Below are 17,397 nucleotides of genomic sequence, written 5' to 3'. Positions count from 1 at the left end.
TCAGTTATTTATTTCACCGTCCTTATCCAGTAAATTTCATGACACACACTCAACACAAGATTGCTGATTTGTGTATCTGTGTTTTTGCTGTTTTCTCTTCCAGTTGCTTTGTTTTTCTTTGTTGGTTTTTTGTATTTTATTTCTCAGAGCTGCACCAGTTGGTGACCCATCATGGTTTTCCTCTTGAGCTCTGTCCTATTGATCTCATGTTTTCTTCTATTTCCTCCTTTTTTCCTCCCTGTCAGCATTTCTATATTACACATGTGCTCATATACTGTGAATATTAATGGAAATGAATAAATAGATCAAATAAAAATAATAACATGATGACAACAGAGTTTATGTGCATTCAGATCATGACTGACAATCAAGGCAGGTTAAAAAAGTAACTAAAAGTAAAGTAACTACAAATCAACCCCAAATCATAACTCTTATAAATCAGATGACGTGATAATTTTTGTGCTTCTGGCTTTGGAATAATTTTGTAGTTATTATTTTGTAATATTATAGTATTTGGTTGTTATCATGTGTGCCCTGTTCACCAGGTTAAAGCAGCTGATTGTGTGCAGTTACACTGATGGGTGTGTTGTCTCTGCCTTATATGGACTTGTCAGCATACCTGATTTCTTTTGCTAAGTAAAAGTTGGCTGCAGTTTTTCCATGTCAGTGTCCCCAGTGTGGATTTATGGCGTGGGCAGTGCCCTGGGCAGAGCTGGTGACTGATTTCTGGGTTTTCGTTCTGGACTCGTCACACATGAAATAACCAGCCGTGCACGCTTCGACAGCTCGGCTTAATTGTGACGTTTACAGCTCAGACGCATTTGTCAGTGTGGCGGCAGCACCTCCCAGCTAACTCTTTCAAAGCATGAAGAGCGTCTCACAACATTTGCTTGATGTATGGAACGGAGATAAAACACATGCTCCACCAAAAAAGCTAGACTATCTTCACTTTGTTATTTCAATATCCTCTTCGTTTCTTTTATAGTGCCAGTGTGATAGTATCATTAGTCATTTACGCACGTCTGCTGGAGTCAAGGAATGATTGCTCTCGCCTGACATCATCTCAGGCTGCTATTTGAAGCAGAGAGTCTGGTTTTATCGGAATTTAAGAGACTGGCTGAAAAATAACAAACGAGGGACTGCTTTCTCTCCCCTCTGCTGGAGATAATCTTGTTTTTGACTTGAGTGATAGGCAAGGATTTCACAGGCACTCCATCTGCTTCTGACAGCTTTGCCTTTGTGCCAAAATTGGATTTCTTAATCTAATAGCGGTGGTTCTAAACTTGCATCTTTTGCTTGTGTCTATCTTCTCGCAGACTGCTTGGTGTTCTTGTAGCCCTTTACAAAATACCGGCTCTGATCTGCCAAAAAGAGGCAGCCCTCAATTACTATAATGGCAGAGTGAAGGAGCACAATGCAAACTGTGCAAATTATATGATATAAGGTATTATGCAAATCCAACTTAAACCCTGGTTGGGAGCGACACACCCTGCAAGCCAGCCCGAAATAATTTCCCCTGACAGCTGCGGGATGAATTGAGCTACGAGATGGATCGGGCAACCAGATCAGGTGGGCTCAAGTTTTGTGTCAGCCAGGATTAAAGGTACGATGTGCGTCCCTGATGTTTGCTAATGCACTGTCAAATTATGTAAATCCTCTTGCCGTGTGAATGCCACAGATACTGTATTTCTCTGTAACGCACTGTCTCGCCATAAACTGCACGGATTGACCTCACTTTGTTTCACAAATGTTTTATTTGCTTCAGTTTTTTTTTCCTCTTAGCCATTTCTGTTGTTTCCATCATCAGAGCACAGCTGTGAATGATAGCATGTTTCTGTTGCTGTGTCCGCAGCAGTCAGCAAGAAACATCACGAGCTGTCGACAAGACAAAAGTTCAGACAGAAGAAGAAGCAAAAATGTTTCTTCAGCTGCTCACATGGTTAAAAAAAAGGTTAATTTAGGGTCAAATACTGGCGACTGTGGTTCCCAGAACAACACACTGCAAAACACAGTGGCTGTGTATGAGACATTATGATAATTATGTATCATTTACAGCAAATTACTATAGAAAACAGCTGCAGTGCTGATGTGTTTACAGTCACTTCCTGTAAATATTCAGCAGCATTTACAATACGTGCAAAATTAACAGATATACTTTAAACCTCATTACTCCTGTTTACAGAGAAAAACAGTGCAAATGTAAGATATGTTATTTTATTGTCAAATCAAACTTTACAGTAAAACACTGGTTGCCAGAACTTGACTGTATAAAATATAGGACAACACAGTGAAAAGCTACAGTTAGCTGGCACAGACTTAAATCATGGTTGAAGCTTTTTGTTCCATATGCTGTCATGGCTGTGTGCAGGCTGGACCCAATCGCAAACTCACGGAGCCAGGAATTAACTCAAAATTCACAGCTTTAGTGCTGGAGAGCAAAACCATACAAACTAAACTGGGAAACTATAACGTAATAGACGGAGAAACACACGGCCATGGATGAGGGAGAACGCGACACAGAACTGAGGGAGACTCAGATACACAGAGGGTTAACGAGGGAAGTGGGAGCACACGGGGAACGCAGGTGACACTGATAATCATAACAAGACACAGCAGGAGTAACGCAACACTGACGGGAGACTGTCAAAGTAAAACAGGAAGTACACAGATAGGAGGAGAGAGCACGGGGAGAGCACAGACATAACAGGAAAACATGGAATAAAACACAAGGAGGGGAAACGAGGGCTCACAGATACACAGAGGGAAATCAAATAAGGAACATCTTAACAGAACCTAGGAACCACGGCATAAATAAAGAACAAAATACAAAACACACGAAAACTAAGAATACTGGGCCAACATGGCGCAGAACCATGACGCAGAACCATCCTGGCGGGAAACATCTTAACCTGGTTCGGGAACAGCACCATGCAGGACAGACGAGCTCTACAGAGGGTTGTGCGGTCAGCTGAGCGCACCATCCGCTCCGAGCTCCCTGACCTGCACTCAATCTACAGCAGGCGGTGCTGGACCAAGGCCAGGAAGATGGTGAAGGACCTCAGCCATCCCAACAACAGACTGTTCTCTCTGTTGAGGTCAGGAAAGCGATTCCGCTCCCTGAAGACCAACACAGAGAGACTGAGGAGGAGCTTCTTCCCGCAGGCGATACGGTCTCTCAATCACACCACCACACAGTACTGACCCACACATACAGTTCTTACACACACACTGGACTTTCTGGACTTTGGTTTTGCACAACACTGGTCACTATATTCTTCATTTCCGGTTAATACTTGTACAGCTGCTGTTATTGTGTATATATTTATTTATATTTAGATTTCTTCATACATTCTTATATAGTTCTATATTGTGTATTGTGTATTTTGTTGTACAGTTATTTTATTTTCAACTTTAATTTATATATTTATCTTTATCTTATTCTTCCCAGTTAAATTTACCCTTCATTCTAATTTGTGTTGTACAGTTATTTCATTTTTAACCTTAATTTATATTCTATTCCTTCCTAGTTAAATTTACCCTTTTTAATTTTTCATATTTATTTCCTATCTTATTCATAGCCTTTTCCTTTTTTGTTTTCTTTAGGTCACGAGCAGTTGTCCAAGCATTTCACTACATATCGTACTGTGTATGACTGTGTACGTGACAAATAAAATTTGAATTTGAATTTGAATTTGACATATGCACATAAAGCAGTGTTGTGCTCTTCTTTATTCTTCATATTTATATGGACACAGTGGTGGAATGAAGATACATGAGGAAGTCTGCCGCGCCTGGCTGATTGAGAGTAATGAGTCATCGAGTCCAGACCAGAGCTGGACTGGTAATCGATGGGCTGGTGCAGTTTTAGGCTGATTGAAGGTCTGCTGCATGATGGCTGTGCAGACACTGAGAGCAGCCCATTCGTTCATTTTCAGTACTGACACTGTATGACCCAATCAAATCTCTCGACGTGATCGGGCCCTCCCCCACCTTTGCTGTGCGCTCACACACCTGCTGTGGAATAAGTGGTGAAAAGGTGGAGCTGAAAAATACCACGGCATATTTGAGCCACTGAAGATGGTAAACAACACAACAGGCAGTGTAAACTTCTGAGAAAATGACCAATTTGCAGGGAATAATGACCAAAAATCGTGGAATTTTAATGTGGAATTTGTGCTACAGCAGTCTCCAGCGTTATTAAGCAGCACACGACGGCAGTGCGGCCGGTGTTTTGAGCAAACATGGAACCCGCCTGGACCAAAAATGACCTGATCCAGACTTACAATACAGTGTCTGTGTGCTGTCATCATCCTCTCTGCAGAAACAGTTTAAAAAAAAAGACAAAAACCACGAGCATAATAATAATAATAATACAGAATCGAAACAACAGCAGCATGCTTTTCATAATAAAAATCAAAAAACAATTAAGGAAAATGTTTTTCAAAAAGGTCAAAGAAGGTTAAAAAGAGCAGCATTAACTGAACCAAGTGAACAGATTTGGGCAACTGAGGGAAAAAGTAGTTTCCACTTTGTTGTGTAGCATTTCTTCTATCAGACCAGCTCAGACGCTATATTTGACTTTTTTTGACTTATTTGTTATTATTGTTGTAAATATTATTTTAGACTGAAAAGGATTAAGTAAACCTTTGCTCTAATCATTTCAGTCGTGCCCTCGTTGCATTTACCTGATGCAAGTCATGTCCTTTTTTTATGCAGGAGCTTCCTGGTCTTGATGTCAGTGGCTTCTATCTCCGCCTCTGGCCAGCTTATTATCCCAGCAGGCTACCTGATCACGGGCAGGGCGTAGGATCTTGTTCTTACCGTTCAGCTGACTCCACACGACTTGCCTGACCCTCTACAGGTAGTTGTAGCTTTCCTAGCAGCCTCTTCATGGTGCCTCAAGAAGAAAATGTATGTTCTCAGGAGTCATGGTCTCTGCCAACAGTGGATGCAAGCTAAAATATTTTTGTCATGCACCTGGTGAGTTCAATACCAACAATCCACCTTATAGGCTCTCAACAGAGAGCAAAGCGTGATTTAGCCGTCGTACTACAAAACTTGCCAAAACCTTCCACGTTGCATGTAGGGCCGACGCAACAGCTGCCTGTGAGAAAATACACACAGTCACAGCAAGACTTCAGACACAAAACCCAGAGGCTTTCATTATTATATCTGGAGACTTTAACCATGCCACACTGGACTCTACTCTGGCTGCTTCTCACCAGTTTGTGAATTGTCCCACAAGGAGCAACAGGACAATTGACCTACTGTATGCTAATGTGAGAGATGCATACAGAGCCACCCCCCCCACTAGGGAAGTCAGACCACAACCTGGTTTACCTACAGCCACAATACACACCCCTCGTCCAAAGGCAGCCGGTCACAACGCGCTCCATCCGGAGATGGACCCCAGAAAAGGAGGATGCTCTGAGAGACTGCTATGACACCACAGACTGGGATGTGCTCCTGAGCCCACATGGTGAGGACATAGAGGGGGCGACACACTGTCTTACAGACTACCTCAACTTTTGTGTGGACACAGTCGCCCCTGCTAAGACGGTACGGTGTTATCCTAATAACAAACCGTGGGTAACATAGGAAGTCAAAGCTGTCCTCAACATGAAGAAGAAGGCTTTCAGGAGCAAAGTGAAGGAGGAGATGAAAGCAGCACAGCGGGAGGTGAAACGCTGCCTGAGGGAAGCAAAGGACACCTACAGGAGGAAGGTGGAGCAGAAGTTGGAGAGGAACAATATGAGGGAGGTCTGGAATGGTGTGAAAACCATCACAGGCCACAACACCAAGAAAAGCACAGTGGGGGGGACTGTGGAGAAGGCAAACGAACTCAACAACTTCTTCAACAGGTTTGACCAGCCCACAACCCCCCCACCCTCACCCTCACCTTCACTACAGAGTCCTCTCCCCACTCTCCTACCTCCCTCGCTTCCCCCCCTTCCTGACACCATGACACCCCCCTCCTCCAATCCCTCTCTCAGCAGCAAGACATCTCCCCCCCTCCCCTCCTCCCAAACATCTCCCAGTGTCACAGTGGATCAGGTCAGGAGACAACTGAGGAAGCTTCGCCCCAGAAAGGCAGCAGGCCCAGACAAGGTGTGTCCTAGGATGCTAAAGGCGTGTGCTGCTGAACTTGGGGAGCCGCTACAACGAGTCTTCAACCTCAGTCTGCGACTGGGGAGAGTGCCCGCCCTATGGAAGACATCCTGCATCGTCCCGGTCCCCAAAAAGAACCGGCCCAATGAGCTGAATGACTTCCGACCGGTGGCACTGACGTCACATCTTATGAAGACTCTAGAGCGGCTCTTCCTCAACCTCCTCCGACCACAGGTACAACATGCCCAGGACCCACTACAGTTTGCATACAAGGCGGGTGTCGGAGTGGAGGATGCCATCCTGTACCTCCTACACAGAGCCCACTCACACCTGGATGGGGGAAAAGGCACGGTCAGGATCCTGTTTCTTGACTTTTCCAGTGCCTTTAATACCATCCGGCCCTGTATGCTTCAGGAAAAACTGAACAGGATGGAGGTGGACCCCTGCCTGGTCGCTTGGATCTCCGACTACCTCACCGACAGACCACAGTACGTCAGGCTGAAGGACATCACGTCTGACACAGTGGTCAGCAGCACAGGAGCACCACAGGGAACTGTGCTGTCCCCTCTTCTCTTCACCCTGTACACCTCTGACTTCTGCTACAACTCTGAATTATGCCACATTCAGAAGTTTGCAGACGACACAGCCATCATGGGGTGTATCTGGGATGATCAGGAAGAGGAGTACAGAAGTCTGGTGAGGAACTTTGTCGCATGGAGTCACACAAACCACCTGCAACTCAACACCTCAAAGACTAAGGAACTGGTTGTGGACTTCGCGAGGTCTAGAGCAGGTCCACTGCCGGTTCAGATAGAGGGGGAGGAGGTGGAGGTGGTCAACAAGTACAAGTACCTCGGGCTGTGGGTGGACAATAAACTGGACTGGTCATGCAACACAGAGCACCTGTATAAAAAAGCCCAAAGCCGACTGTACTTCCTCAGGAGGCTGAGGTCTTTTAACATCTGCAGGAAGCTCCTGAGGATGTTTTACCAGTCGGTGGTTGCTGGAGTACTTTTCTATGCGGTGGTGTGCTGGGGGAGCAGCACAGCAAAGAGGGACTCATCCAGGCTGGAGAAACTGATCAGGAGGGCTAGCTCTGTGGTCGGCATGAAGCTGGACACTCTGGTGACAGTGGCAGAGAAAAGGACATTAAAGAAACTGATGGACATTATGGACAATGCCAGGCATCCTCTGCACACGGCCATTAACAACCAGAAGAGTCTGTTCAGTGACAGGTTGCTTCTCCCAAAGACAAGAACTAACAGACTTAAAAACTCCTTTGTCCCACACGCCATCAGACTGTTTAACTCCTCTCTGGAGGGGAGAGGGAGGGGAGACAGGAGGACAAAGGAGGGGGGAACAACTAAGCTGTAGTGCCTCTTCACCTCACTGTGCAATACCTTTTGTGCAATACTTTTGTAAATAGTCAACGGTGCAATAGACTCAATACTTGAAATGTGCAATTCACTTGTATTTTTATTTTTATTTATTTATTATTATTATTATTTTAATTCCTATTTATTCTATTTATCCCCTTCGTATATTTTATTTATATTGTCTCTGTATTTATATATGTGTGTGTGTGTGTGTGTGTGTGTATGTATATATATATATATAATATTCTGTAACTCTGTAACTTCTGTCGGTGCTGTGCTTTTTTGGAAATCGAATTTCCCAGAGGAACCCACCCGAGGGATTAATAAAGTTCTATCTTATCTTATCTTATCTTATCTTATCTTATCTTAAATCATACTTCTATGTCAGACCTACATAACGCACAGCATAACTGGAACCCCATTTTAACCCTACGCTGCAACCTTCCATTTAACTTGACGTGAAAACTGAGAAACTTTGGGTGGATCCAGGCACAAAACGTATGACAATGAGCAGATGGCAGCAGTGTTGCAGTTTAACACGTCTTTATTGGGCTTCCAACGTGCAGCTGTCCAGCTGCTCTGCTCCTGCAGCACACACACCACGCTCTCCTTGGCAACATCTTTAACAGCGAGACGTGTTTCTATTATTGGCTCAGGTGTGTGAGTCAGCCTTCCCTGACACCACCCCTGAAGCCACCGCTCCACCCTCCCCTGCAGCTGAGCCACATATGCTTCACTCAGCTGGACTGGATCAGATCTTCATAGTGTTTCAGTTTCTCTCTGTTTGAAGCCTAAAAGTTTGGTTTCAGATTGCTGGTGCAGTGAACCCACCAGGTGTCATGCAGCTGGGGGGTCACTGCCAACGCTCAAAGATTCCCCACACATTCCAGAAAAAAAAGAAAATGTTTGAACTGAAAGTATTTCTTACATTTTCTTCTCTGAAAATGGTTGAAAGCATTAATTTTTCATTTTCAACGTCTTGTTTTTGTAGAATTTTCAGAATGGTGGATGGTGTTGGGTTCATTTTTCAGAGAGAGAAGACAAATATGCTCAAATGCATTTTCTTAAAATTATTAAACAGCTGAAGATTCAAGTTAAAAAATGGCTGCCGTGTCTGTTTGCTTCTGTTAGGAGACCCAAATGAACAAAGAGAACCACACCCACAAAGTAAATGCTTTTTATTATGTGTGATGAACAGGACATTCAAGTGATCCGTCAAAAGTTGGAGGAAAGCCACAGTTCTCCTTATTTGGTTGAAATCCAGCACTTTGGCTCACGTTTCTTCTACTGCAGCTTCCTGGGCATCACCTTATGTGGAGACGTGGCTCCACCCATCGCCTCCGGTCAGGCCTGTAGAGTTAAAGACGGGGAAGAGTGCGTTCCATAAGAGCAGATTCATGAGGCCACATCCATGTGAGGAGGGTCTTCTTGATGTTTATGTCTGCCAGCATCAGATTGAATCCAAGACTATTCTGCAGTACACTGTGTGCAAAAGACCAAACATTAGTATGTGACACTAATTATCAGATATTAGTCTTAATGATCAAAATAAATACATGCAAAGTGACATGTGGAGCAAAATGTCTAAAATTCATTTTACCGTGATTGCTGTACTTTAGAAATAAAAGGTATATTTTCACCTAGAAAGTGTGTTTATTTTATATATATGAACAATAAAAAAAATATTATTATTATTACATTATTATGTACTTGATTTACAGTCGATGTTTCTGCTACAGCAGGAGACTATTTCGAGCTTTATGGTCCATCACTGTTTCCATTTGACAGTTTTTAAACATAATTTGTTTTCAGTGCACGAGGTGAGTAACTTCCTGTTCTGTTTTCCTCTTCTCTGTCTTATCTCACCTGCCCTCATCACTTATCCATCATCTTTGTCTTTGTGTCTTTGTGCTAAAGGCTAGAACCAGGCTACTTGACAGACTGACCTGAGTCAAAGTAGTGTTACACCACCTTTATGTCTGCTGATCAAATATTCCTCTTTTCTCTCAGATAGTGTCTCATTTTTCCTTCTTCTCTCCCATCTTTTTACTGTGGCATTGAAGAAGGCCTCTCTGCTCCATGATCTTTGCTACATCTGAAGGAATAAATTATGGCCATGAGTGTGGGCAGCTGGTCATGATAAATGAGTAAAGCAGGCCTAGCAGAGGAGCGAGTGCACAGACAGTTTGACCAGCTTGTGTCGGACATTAACAATGGAAAGTTGACCCCCAGACTTTCTTTGTCGAGAGGGTCGTCAGAAACTCCTACAGTTTGGAGCTTTACATCCTTCTTTCTCAGATGAACAGCAGAGCAGATTGTGTCCATATCTCCTCTGCTCAATACAGATCTAACTGATCTTTATCATCAATTCTCATCTTGTTTTCACTTTCTCCCCATATGGAAAAGATATATATAAATCTTGTAAAGTTTTTATCTCTCTTGTATGAAACTTGTATGAAAAGCATACAAGAGTGAAAACACATATAAGATCCCTTGAAAAATTATACAATGAAACTTGTATGTTTTATATACTTACTAAAAAAATATATGAAAGTAATGAGAAAGTGGCCACTTTCATGAGTAAATCATATATGTTTTTACTATTTCTTTTCCATATGGGTCAGTACAGGAGATGTCTTGTTGCCCACAGCCTACCTGTCTTCGATGTTGGATGTCTGTCTGAAACAACAATCATGCACATTAGTTGACGAGCAAGCCTCAAAGCCTGTTGTTCATTTAACAATGCTGTCACGCACCACAGTGGGTTTTTCAGCACTGAACAGGGTCCTGTAACCATCACAGTGGGAGATATCTAAGAAAGGGTCTCCAGTATGAAGAGTTGGACAGCACCAGGGCCCGACATGGTTCACGCCTACTGGCTAAAGATGCTGACTGCACTCCACGAGCGTCTGGCAGCACAAATGAACCAGCTGCTAGTTAACGAGAGACACCCGGAATGGCTAACCAAAGGTCGGACGGTCCTGATCCCCAAGGACCCCAAGAAGGGACCGGTCCCCTCCAACTGAGGGGACCGGAGGGGTCGACAATGGCAATATTATGGAAAACACTGCTGATAAGGTCAACAGCTTGAATCATTATTTTGTAAATATTGGACTCAGGAATTTGTTCTGCCAGCAGAACAAATTCCTGAGTCACTGCCATCAGTAGACTGTAGTGAAAACCTGATTGATAGGAACCCTAACTCAATGTTCCTCACACCAGTGGAGGAAAAAGAAATAATTGACATTGTACACATGTGTAAATATAAAACATCTACTGATTGTAATGATATTGACATGAAAATCGTCGAGAAGGTCATTGAAGGAATTGTAGGACCTCTAACATATATTTGCAACTTATCATTTCAGACGGGAAAAGTGCCAAACAAAATGAAAATAGCTAAAGTTGTGCCGCTGTATAAAACCGGGGATATACGCCACTTCACAAATTACAGGCCTGTTTCTTTACTACCACAATTCTCCAAAATCCTAGAAAACCTGTTTAATAAACGATTAGACAAATTCTTAGATAAATATAAATCACTCTCTGACAGTCAATATGGATTCAGATCAAAAAGATCAACATCTCTGGCATTAATCGAATCAATTGAGGCGATTACAAATGCTATAGATCAGAAACAGTATGCAGCTGGAGTATTTCTGGATCTCAAGAAAGCATTCGACACAATCAATCATGACATATTAATTAATAAACTGGAACGGTACGGGATCAGGGGGGTTGTACTGCAATGGGTGAAAAATTATTTAAGTGACAGGAAACAATTTGTGAAGCTGGGTGTCCATTCCTAATCATGCTTGGACATTGCTTGTGGTGTTCCACAAGGCTCTGTACTGGGTCCAAAATTATTTATTATTTATATAAATGATATTTGTAAGGCATCTGATATATTAAAATTATTATTATTTGCAGATGACACAAATATTTTTTGTTCTGGGGGGAATCTAAAGGAGCTGCTGGATACAATTACTTCAGAAATGTGCAAAATTAAAAAATGGTTTAACAGGAACAAACTATCGCTAAATCTAAGTAAAACTAAAATGATCTTATTTGGGAATTCCCTTAGAAATGCACACGTGCAGATTCATGTAGATGGTGTGGAAATTGAAAGAGTACTTGAACATAAGTTTCTTGGTGTGATTATAGATGATAAATTAAACTGGAATTCTCATATAAATCATATACATAACAAAATTTCAAGAAGTGTCTCAATCTTGAGTAAAGTAAAACACATTCTGGACCACAAATCACTCCACGTTCTCTATTGTTCCCTGATTGCACCGTATTTGAATTACTGTGCAGAGGTGTGGGGCAATACTTACACATGTTTGCTATCATCAATCTTTATATTACAAAAAAGGGCCATAAGGATAATCCATAAAACTGGTTACAGAGATCATACAAATCCACTATTCTTAAAATCAAAAATTCTAAAATTCACAGATCTGGTTCATTTTCTCACTGCACAAATTATATTTAAAGCAATAAATAACCTGCTTCCCCCCCCCCCCCCCCCCCCCCCCCCCCCCAATCGGAAAGATTTCTACCATGTTGCGAAAACTTAAAAACTTAAGGCAACCACTGCATTTACGTTTTTAGGTTCTGATGGATATCTTATAATTTCAAGTTTTGGAGAAAAGTTGCTTCAACTAATGTTTTTGTGTTTACAAAATTAATAACTGTGCTTTTTCTTAACTCATATTTTATTGTTGTAGCAATGTATTCCCTAAAGTTTACAAAATATATATTTTTTTGTTTTGCCAATGTATTTCCTAAAGTTTAGAAAAAGTATCCTATATAGTTTTCATGAGGTGCTCCCTGTTGTATTAATGAATGTTTACACAATGTTGATTTTCAAATAACTTTATTGTGTTCAAACACAACTGCACCACTGACAATGTTTTGAGATCAGCCATTTTTAACACACTGACAGCATTCAGCCACAAATAAAGTCCTTTTCGAAAAACAAAAAAAGTCTAATTTTTGTAACAAATGTTACTCATCTAATTTTAAAGGTGTGGTATTGTCAGTCAGAATATCAAACCTATCATGACTGATAGTCACTACAAACAGATTCAAAACATCAGATGGCAGGATGTGAACTCTTCTATCTGGTTTCCATACAGCAAAAAATGTGTACTTGAGTTCTTTGGGAAACTCCACGTTAAGCCCATAAAGTAGGCCAAACAGGTAGGCAAAGGCAGTGGGAAGGTCTGGCAGATCATCAAGAATAATGTCCTCTTCCAAAACAATGGCAGTGTTGACCCCTGTGGACTGCGAGTTGGGTCCCACGTAGTCCTCCAGAACAGTGAGGATGCCCACCGTTACACCTCAGGTAGCCCTCTCAACTGGATCTGTATCCTATGTAAAATTAACAACAGTACATATAAGTCTCTGAAAACCAAAACTGAAGATTGAGTAGATTTGCATACTCAGCAGACATGTTAAGAAGAGTTTGGTCTCGTCGTCGTGAACAAATATCGGTAACCCTTCCAAACTGATGGTTCGTCAATGCTGGACTATGTTTGAGACCTAAAACAAGGAAATCAAATAAGACTCAGTCTCATTTATAAACCTACCATTTTGTTTTTAAAACACATTATGTGTTGTTGCTAAAATACAGCCTTAAGAAATAAGATGTTAAAGTTAGTTATTCCAGATAATTGCTCATGGTTTTGTCAGTTTTTTTGAAGTAATTTTGATGCACAACCAATGTAGCACACTTATGACAACATTTATAACAAAAAGTGGCATGAGTGGGATGAGAGGTGAACTCCCCGACCTGCCATCTGCCAAACACACAGCGCTGCTTGTTAGCTGATAATCCCATTCAGGAGGACACACTTTTTGAAAACTAACAATTTTTATATTAGTTTAGTAAATATTTAATAAAGTATATTTCGTTACATTGGGAACTTCAGGTTCATGCACAAGTTTTGCAAATAACAAGTTATATGGTACTATTTACCTAAAAATGCAGCCAAGGCCTCAGGCGTTTTTTATATAACCATTTAAATCTATTTACAGAACAATCAGGTGTTCTGCATCAAATAAGAAGGCACGCAAATTATTTGTGCCAGTCCAAAAAAATGGTTTGTGTTCAGTATAAGACAGAGGAGAACACCACAGGCCTAAACCTGCAGGTCTGACAGCAGGAGGTGCATCAGTCCAGTTTTCCATGTGGGAACAGCGTTTACACTGGAATCTGCCTTTGACAGCTTTTTTGGAGGAAATGTGACATTCAGCAGTCTAACTGACACACAATACAAAACAATAACTACACAACACACTAACTCTAGCCTCCAAACACGCTAAACGTCACTAATATCTCACATATGAAGACTTGCTCTCTTTCTTTCGCTCGCTGGCTTTCCGTCGCGGTTGTCACCACTAAAACTTCTCCCTAAACAACCAAATGTCACATGTTGCCATATCATTTTTTGATTGGCTGACATGGTAAACTCTAACACCAATAGGGAAGGGGTGTTTTTTCTTTTTCTTTTTTTTTTCACTTGCAAGCGGAGAGTGTTTTCTAGCGCTGTCTGTAGAAAACGCCGTTCTTCCCGTTCTTCCCGCTGTAAACGCCACTGTTTTGTTCAGAAAAAAAAAATTGCATGTATTTTTTTATCATAACGCTGGTTTTACGTGGCCCATCGACACAATTCAAAAACTTGTGTCCACAGTTTCGACCCAAGTTGAAATGGAGACTGAGTCGCTGCAGCTTGTAGCTGTGTCGTCTTACATTGTTCATGTGATTTTGACGTGCTGGCTCTTAAATGATGTAAACACATATAAATACACAATAAAAGAAACATTACTTGCCTTAATAAAGTTGAAATGAACACCTTAGCTGCATCCAGCTCCTGGTGTAAAAAGCCTCGTGTTCGCATTAAGGCAGACGGCCAGGTGGCTTTCAGTCCTTGCAAAAGTGCAAAGTGGACCCCGTAGTATCCAAAAATATGAGATGCGCATGCGTGCTCAGGCACAGAAAGGCGTTAACAGCTTCAACTCATGTAAAACTTGAATTCATTCATTTTGCCAGCAATAAATTTCATCTGAGACCAACTTTTGCTCCAAAATGTTAAAGGATTAGTTGAAACCCTTAATGTATTTGAGTTTATGGGGCAACTCAGCTTTTATTGTTAAATTGTGAAAGAAATGACTGTAAGCTCAGCGATTGCAAGTTTCATTTTTTACGGTGTGGCACAGGGGTGTCGAACTCCAGGCCTCGAGGGCCGGTGTCCTGCAGGTTTTAGATCTCACCCTGGGTTAACACACCTGAATCAAATGATTAGTTCATCACAAGGCTTCTGGAGAACTTCAAGACATGTTGAGGAGGTCATTTAGCCATTTAACTCAGCTGTGTTGGATCAAGGACACATCTAAAACCTGCAGGACACCGGCCCTCGAGGCCTGGAGTTCGACACCTGTGGCAGAAAATATGGTGACAGTGCGAGTTTCAGATTGAAACAGAGTGAGGGAATGAGACTTGCTGTCATTTGATTTCACAAGGATGTCGAACTAAATGCTGTAACTTTTAAAACATGCCGTGAAACTATTGCTGTAAAAGGGAGTAGTACGAGCTGAAAAGTCATCCACTGCAAAATGAAGAGTGATGTCACCATCTCCCCACACACCAAAGAACACGGTAAATAAACCAGCTGTGACAGCTGTGACTGCTCTACATCAGTCGTTTTAATGGTCACTGTCTAGACTTTTGTTTCTGTAATTTGAGCTCATCACATATTTTTATATGTTATATATGCTTTTCACCTGTTATGTGTTTATACACCTCTCTGCATTTAATTAAAAGTTATTATTAATCTCTGTCTCTCTTCCACAGCATGTCTTTATCCTGTCTTCCTTCTCTCACCCCAACCAATCACAGCAGATGGCCCCGCCCCTCCCTGAGCCTGGTTCTGCTGGAGGTTTCTTCCTGTTAAAAGGGAGTTTTTCGTTCCTACTGTCACCAGAGTGCTTGCTCATAGAGGGTCATATGATTATTTGGGTTTTTCTCTGTATTTCTTATAATATTAAGTGACTGTTGTTGTGATTTAGGACTATGTAAATAAAACTAAATTGAAACCTTTTCATTTCTGCTGGGCTTTAAGTGACACTAAATAAGAAACTTGAGCTCTTTTTATCGATCATTTTCATTTTCCCTCACATATCAACGCGTCCCACTACAGAAGTGAAAGATGTCATTTCCTTTGAGAAGCAGTGGACTGCACTGTCAGATTCTGGGGACATGTGATGTGATAATTTCATGGAAATACGAATAAAAATTAAAACACACAGCACTGCCGGCACAGCACTAGAGTGTGAATGTTTTTAAATGTTTCTCCCCAAAGAAACACTTTGACATTCACATTCATTTTATAACGTTTACGACTGGATTTCATGAGCTGACCTCAGTTTATAAAGGCGCTGCTAAGACGGTAAAGGTGGAAAAAAATTGTGTTTTATCTCCAGGTTTGGTGCTGTTTGTAAATTGTGTGATGTAATGGCGTTGTGTTGTTATGTCCTGCTGATGAGGGGCCAGCTTCATAATTTCTGGATGTAATTCGGTATCTTCATGGTGTTTAAGAAAAAGAGAAAATTATGTGCAAGTAGCTAATGTCAAAAAATTCATGACCTCAAATTATCAGCTGCAGAAACTCTAATGAAGTTTTAACAGCTAAAAAAGAGAGAATAAGCTGATTGGACATGAAAGCTCAAAGGCTCATAGGAATAAGAAATGTTTCTTAATTAGTGACCAAGGCTGTGTAGTTTCAGTCATTTGAACAGACGTCTGAATCAGAACAAAATTATAAACTTTTTGGCTTTTCTACCGTTGTTTCTTAGTGGCATAAAGCTGTTAATTCCTAAGTTAATTTGTAATTTGTAAATTTTTGTAGTAAATTGTAAATATTGTAAAACTTTTCTTCTGTCATTTAATGGTCGGGCATTGTACAGCTACAAGCATTTCACCCCCATGTCATACTGTGTATGGTTGTGTGTGTGTGACAAATAAAATAAAATTTGAATTTGAAATTTGGTGATGCTATCAGAGCATCTGCAGCAGCCAGTCACAAACTGATTAATAACATGATAATAATATGACAATATGACAAGAATAGATCATACACGGATTTAACAAAACTGTGCAAACTCCCGTCTCCTTCCCGGAGTAAAATTAAATACAAAATAATATTAAATGGCTTTAAATGCCGTCAAGGTTGAAATGACACAGTTTACGGTGACTCCACGAACACAAGTAACCTTTTAATTAAAGAAAGGGAATCTCACAAAGTGCACAGGAAGCCACATTTCCTCTGCTTCCACCTGGAACATTTATGAGGTTTTAATGAAATTATTTATAAATGTTTTAAAACTGTAGAGACACAAAGTGTCACTCTTTATAGGACGAAGAGGAAATAACAGCAGTTTCCACATCTGGAAATGCAGAGTCTGCACTCTAGTGTCTCACACTGCACACATAACAAATGCACAGACCACTACAAACGCATGCTGATTACTGTCAGGTACACTAAACCAGTGGGTTCATGCTGAGACTCTTATGTGCTGAAGGTGAGCTGTGTGATGAACCCGAGTGCTGGCTGCTTGTGCCTGAGTGCCTGTTACAGAAACAGGGTTTGTCTGGCTGTCCGGACAGAGCTGAGACATTTGTGTGTTTTTGTGTGTTTGCAGCAGCTCAGTCAGTTCAGTTCATTTCACCAGCAGGTGTGAAGAGGCCAGTGCCTGCTGCTGCCCAGGTGTCACACATGCAGTCTCCCTCTCAAACTAGTGCAGTGTATTGAGCATGTCAGGTTCAGGCATTATACTGACCTGTTAATGCTCTGGTGATGACAGTCATGTAAATGCTATTGGTGGACTGCAGGTTGGCTTTGGAAAG

Source organism: Diplotaxodon limnothrissa, linkage group LG2, assembly GCF_057381915.1.
Source record: "Diplotaxodon limnothrissa isolate DT_005_m linkage group LG2, D_limnothrissa_male_GT1.1, whole genome shotgun sequence".
NCBI classification, from domain to species: domain Eukaryota; kingdom Metazoa; phylum Chordata; class Actinopteri; order Cichliformes; family Cichlidae; genus Diplotaxodon; species Diplotaxodon limnothrissa.
The sequence above is the reverse complement of the archived record's forward strand: the minus strand, read 5'-3'. Positions refer to the sequence as shown.